General features: G+C 39.4%; 1 long non-coding RNA gene across 1 annotated transcript in view; it reads left to right on the top strand.

Annotated features, from left to right (window-relative positions):
* Positions 1-4,415: 4,415 nt before the first annotated feature.
* Positions 4,416-6,064, top strand: part of LOC107649859 (uncharacterized) — a 10,854-nt gene continuing 9,205 nt past the window's right edge. The window contains exon 1 of the long non-coding RNA XR_008913939.1: positions 4,416-5,179. This is a non-coding gene — a long non-coding RNA (uncharacterized LOC107649859). The remainder of the gene's footprint in view (positions 5,180-6,064) is intronic.

Genomic DNA, 6,064 nt, shown 5'->3' with positions numbered 1-6,064 from the left:
GAAAGCGACCTCAGCAAGACAGTATACAATAAACCCAAAGATCCCAGCTTTTGGGACAAAAATCCACTATTCGATAAAAACTGCTGGGAAAATTGGAAGACAGTGTGGGAGAGACTAGGAATAGATCAACACCTCACACCCTACACCAAGATAAATTCAGAATGGGTGAATGACTTAAACATAAAGAAGGAAACCATAAGTAAATTGGGTAAACACAGAATAGTATACATGTCAGACCTTTGGGAGGGGAAAGACTTTAAAACCAAGCAAGACATAGAAAGAATCACAAAATGTAAAATAAATAATTTTGACTACATCAGATTAAAAAGCTTTTGCACAAACAAAACCAATGTAACTAAAATCAGAAGGGAAACAACAAATTGGGAAAAAATCTTCACAGAAACCTCTGACAAAGGTTTAATTACTCAAATTTATAAAGAGCTAAATCAATTGTACAAAAAATCAAGCCATTCTCCAATTGATAAATGGGCAAGGGACATGGATAGGCAGTTCTCAGATAAAGAAATCAAAGCTATTAATAAGCACATGAAGAAGTGTTCTACATCTCTTATAATCAGAGAGATGCAAATCAAAACAACTCTGAGGTATCACCTCACACCAAGCAGACTGGCCAGCATGATAGCAAAGGAAAGTAATGAATGCTGGAGGGGATGTGGCAAAGTAGGGACATTAATTCACTGCTGGTGGAGTTGTGAACTGATCCAACCATTCTGGAGGGCAATTTGGAACTATGCCCAAAGGGCGACAAAAGAATATCTACCCTTTGACCCAGCCATAGCACTGCTGGGTCTATACCCCAAAGAGATAATGGACACAAAGACTTGTACAAAAATATTCATAGCTGCGCTCTTTGTGGTGGCCCAAAACTGGAAAACGAGGGGAAGCCCATCAATTGGGGAATGGCTGAGCAAATTGTGGTATATGTTGGTGATGGAATACTATTGTGCTCAAAGGAATAATAAAGTGGAGGAGTTCCATGGAGACTGGAACAGCCTCCAGGAATTGATGCAGAGCGAGAGGAGCAGAACCAGGAGAACATTGTACACAGAGACTAATACACTGTGGTATAATCGAACGTAATGGACTTCTCCTTTAGTGGCGGTGTAATGTCCCTGAACAACTTGCAGGGATCCAGGAGAAAAAAACACTATTCATAAGCAAAGGATAAACTATGGGAGTGGAAACACCGAGGAAAAGCAACTGCCTGAATACAGTGGTTGAGGGGACATGACAGAGGAGAGACTCTAAACGAAACTCTAATGCAAATATTGACAACATGGAAATGGGTTTGAATCAAGAACACATGTGACACCCAGTGGAATCACACGTGGGCTATGGGGGGTTGGGGGGAGGAAAAGAAAATGATCTTTGTCTTTAATGAATAATGCTTCGAAATGATCAAATAAAATATTATTTAAAAAATAAAAATGTTTCAAACTCTTCTTTAAAACAAAACAAAACAAAACAAAACAAAAAAACCCCTGCTACATCACTATGGACTTAGAGCGCCTGAGATCTCGGAGCCACTCGTACCGTGAGAACAGGTCCCTGTTTCACAAGAATTTTGGGAGGATAACAGTTCAGATGATCTAGGATGGTTTCTGTGTTCCTGTACTCCAGCCCTGCCAAGATACACCATAGAAGGTGCTGGAGCCAAGCAGAATGAGCCAAGCAAAAAGTCTCAAGAGGTAGGTAAAGGCTTTTCTGTCAACAAATCATTGTTTATTGCTTAGTTAGAATGGAACTCGGGAAATCAATTTATGACTTCTGTGCACGGCTCCATCCTGGGCCTTAGGGATACAGAGATCAACATGAAGCAGTCTCTGCTAGGTCAGATATCCCCCCACTTTCCATCACAAATCCTGGGGAATGGGTCGTTTGGAAGGAGAGAGGCTTGAGGAACTTGCGATAATTGTTTGGTACTAGAAAAGGCAATCCTTTTTGCTTAGGAAGGTAGTTTTTGGTACTGGAGAGCTTAAAGAGGGACCCAGAAATCAGAGATTGCCCTTTTCCATCATGGAACTTACCTATTCGTTGAATTGCTGCATATAGCGATTTAGATCTTGGAGTTTTGTGTTTCTCTTGTAACTCTAAAGGAGAAGAGTTTCTAGAGAACATTTGAGGTCTCAATAAGCCCTCCCCCAAACAAATTCCATCGCAGTCACTAAATCTCCAATTTGGGAGGCACCTTAGAGGCCATCTAATCCAGCCTGGACCTAACTTGGAATTCTGGTGTTCACTGACTTTTGCTTTCACAGATTGCTAAGATCTGTGATCCAATTCTGTTTGGAGGGGGGAGGGGGGAGGAGACTTAAAAAGGAGACAGAAAAAAGGCAGATGGCTTGCAATACATTTTAAAGGTTATTTTTTGCTTTTTGTTTTTTAATATTAGTAATTTCTGAATATATACTCTTCCACTCCACGATATATTTTTGTGATGGAGTTGTCTGTGAAGACAAAATGACAAATGCAGACTCCTAAATACCAAATGCCTGGGCACCCAAGACTCCATGGCAGAGAGAGTGCCAAGCTTTGTTGCTAAAGGAACTTCTTCCAGAAGTACCTTATGCCAGTGAGAGTACAGGTGTAGGCCCTTCCCCTAATCGTAGAATTGTTTGTAATGAGCAGTTTGGTTTTATTTGCTGTACTGAAATATTTTTGTATGGATTTAACAAGAAATCAGAATCCTTTAAAGGCTAGTTCAAGCCATAATTGAAGTGTAAACACTCCACCCCACAGGGATTTCCTTTGCATTCTTGGATCTTTTCATGTCGTTATTAAACATTTTCTATCCACTTAGTGCCTATGTTGTGAGGTAGTGGGATGGGGCAGATAAAATTCTGGTTGGATTGACTCCAATACAATAAGCATTTATTAAGTGCCTACAATATGCTACTTGCTAGGAGTACAAAAATAAAGGTTATATAGTCTACCTTCATGTAGCTTACATAATAATTATGGGAAATACTAGGTGTTTATATAAGCATATGCAAGCATTTTGGGGGTGTGTGGAAAGGACACTGGCACCCTGAATCAGAGATTCTTATCCTGCCTCATATACTTACTAGCTTTGTGGCCCTAGGCAACTCACTTCACCTTTCTGAGCCTTGGTTTTTTCATCTGTAAAATGGGCACCATAAAAAAAAAATACCTCACAAGGTTATGAGGCTCAAATGAGATGTATGTAAAGTGCTTTAAAGACCTTAAAACACTGAATTAGCACTGGATGGTCTAGTGGGTAGAGAGATGGCCCCAAGGTAAGGAAAATCTGAGTTCAAATCTTGACTGTGACATCCACAGGCTTTAGGATCCTGGACCAGTCTTTTAGTCTTAAGGACTTCCAGCATCTTCTATCATAATTCACAAAGAAACTGAAGTTCTGTGTTTTGTCCTCATTAGGAACTCACTACCCTTGATGAAATCACAGGTCTTGTCAGAAAAATGCAATTTTTATTGTACTGTCAACTAATTTTCAGTGTACACAGATAAGATGGTATATGCCTCAAAGGCCGGACACAACAGATATTTGCTGACCTGCTTTCCCAAAATTTTAGGTATTGACTCACAGATAATTTGGAATGACAATTACTGTCCTGTTACTTTTAAGTAGTCAACCCATTCTTTCCCCACTAGGGGGCAAACTTTACAACTCAAAAGTATTTTTTGACAAGGAATACTTTTTTTCCTTTTTTTAAAAATTTATTTGTTTTTTGTTTCATTAAAATTCTGAACTGTGTCCCTCCCTCCCTTCTTCCTCAAACTAGAGAGGGCATCATTTGACCCAAAAAAAGCATATACATAAAACAATATCATGGATGTTTCTATGTATTAGTTCTTTCTCTGGAGGCTGGATGTTCAGGAATAGATTTTCTTGAACAAACAGCCTCAGTTGGCCTCTGATATTTAATAAATTAGAAACAAATTTCAATAGTTCAAGAAACAATTTTTTATTGGTAATATGTTCCTTGTCCTTTATACTTTTTGCATTCTGATCCCTTTGTAATTTTCTGGTTCAGTCTACAATGTATAGAATTTAAATTAATGTTAATAACTTAATTATTAATAATATTAAATCAATCATATTAATAATTAAATGAATGGTTTTATTATTTAATTAAATAAATGAAATTAATTATTTAAATTAATAACAATGAACAACTTAATAATAAATAAATTAATAACTCCAAGTATTATTCTTTATAAGATTTATTAGTAATCACTTGAAGTAAAAGAAATACAGAAGAAAAGTAAAAGCCTGAGTAAAGCCACATGAGTAAAATTCTCCTGCCTGGCACTCACCCAACCACCACAGTCACCTTCCCGCGAGCAGAGAGAGAGGGCGGAGCTACATAAAACTTATATCTTCCCCACCTTAGTACATTAAGACAGATACATAAATGACATTCTGGGAGAGAGAGTCCTCGGGAGCCAAATTCTAATTACACAAATGAAAATAGAGAAAAGATGATAAATCAGCTACATATTTTGCCTCTCAGCCTGTGTGCTTCCCCGTTTATCTCTGATCGCACCACTTCTACTGTGGTGAGATCCAGGGAAGGCTTCCCTCACACTCTGAACGTCTATGTGGGCTTATCTTCCTCCTGGATGGGTCCAGCTGCTCTCACCTGAGCCGAAGAAGACTCGACAAGGAAAGGTCCTGCTTCACGCCCACTGCCCACATCAAGGAGAATGAGCTACGCTGCCTTAGACTTGGAGCAGACGATGGCCACTGTGGCTCTCGCTCCTCTCTATGAACTGTCTGGTGCTTGGGTCGTCGCTGTTGTCATGCAGAGATTCAGATGCCTAGTGTCTCTCTTGCAGTTATCTTTTTTAAGTGTACAGAATCTTTGAGTAAACAATGATATTCAGCTCAATCACAAAGTAAAACCAACTGGAGAGCGTTTGTGTGCAATGCCGTATTGTCCGACGGCCCTGTGATGTGTCTGGGCGTGGCTGACGAGATGTAGTACAGTGTCAGAAGCCGAGGAGGAAAAGGGTAAGTAGAAGGAAAGCGTGCTTTACCGGGTGGTAGATGGGGCAGAAGCCGGAGAGGTGGACGGGGAAGAAAAGGCCATTGGATTTGGAACTCTGATAGCTTTGGAAACAGCTTTGTCAGTGGAGTGATATGATGGGAAGTCAGATGGCACGGAGGCAAGGAGTGAGTGGGGAGGTATAGGAGAAAGAGAATTGAGACTTAGTGGATTGAAAACGAGTATCCTCATTTCTAGCATAATGGTGAAGCCACCAAAAGCTATCTTCAGCTATCACAGGGGAAGAATTTTTGAAAAAATGGATGCTATTTGCTTATGTCCATTAATTTTTGCATTCATTTACCACCTCTCCCTACCCCCAAATATTGATTTTGGTCTTTGGGTGCACATAAGATCATTACCTATTTCTTGAAATTGAGCAATTCTTAGGATTTTAGCCATTAAGCCACATTCCCAGTCCTGTCTGGCTCCAGTCTTCTTTCAGATCCTTGAATATTTGAGACTAAAAAAAATACCCACTTCTGCCAGAGCAGAAGAAATCTAGGTAGTCCCTTCATGCAGAATCAAGCTAAGCTCATAGGAAGCAGAAAAAAACCTCTCGATTCAAGTTCAGTTTTCTTGGACCTTTGGGTAATAGGGAGCTCTGCCTCGAATCATGTTCCCATTGGAAAGAGATGTTCTTAATTGATTTTGAATCTTCAGAGGAAAAAAACTGCAATTAAAAAGTCTATCATATTACCTTTCTCTAGGAAACCATAGAAACCAGGAAACAGTTATTCTCATTTCTGAGTTGTTTTTTAAAAAGTTCCACATCTGTCATCTCATTTTTCAGAGTATCCTGTTTTACAGGAATTTTATCTTCTAAGTCTGGGACACAAGAAGACCTACCTTAGACACATTGACTGTATGACCCTGGGCAAGTCACAATGTCTTGGACAAGACAAATAGCCGTTTGAATGGACTAAACACGGCACTCAGACAATTTCTTAGTTGTCCCCTAAAACTTTCTATGACTAATTGGCAAAACAGGTGCAAATTTGTATTGTCAGAGG

The sequence above is a fragment of the Monodelphis domestica genome, chromosome 8 (assembly GCF_027887165.1).
Source record: "Monodelphis domestica isolate mMonDom1 chromosome 8, mMonDom1.pri, whole genome shotgun sequence".
Taxonomy (NCBI): domain Eukaryota; kingdom Metazoa; phylum Chordata; class Mammalia; order Didelphimorphia; family Didelphidae; genus Monodelphis; species Monodelphis domestica.
Note: the sequence above shows the minus strand (reverse complement) of the source record. Positions and strands in the feature narration are given on the sequence as shown.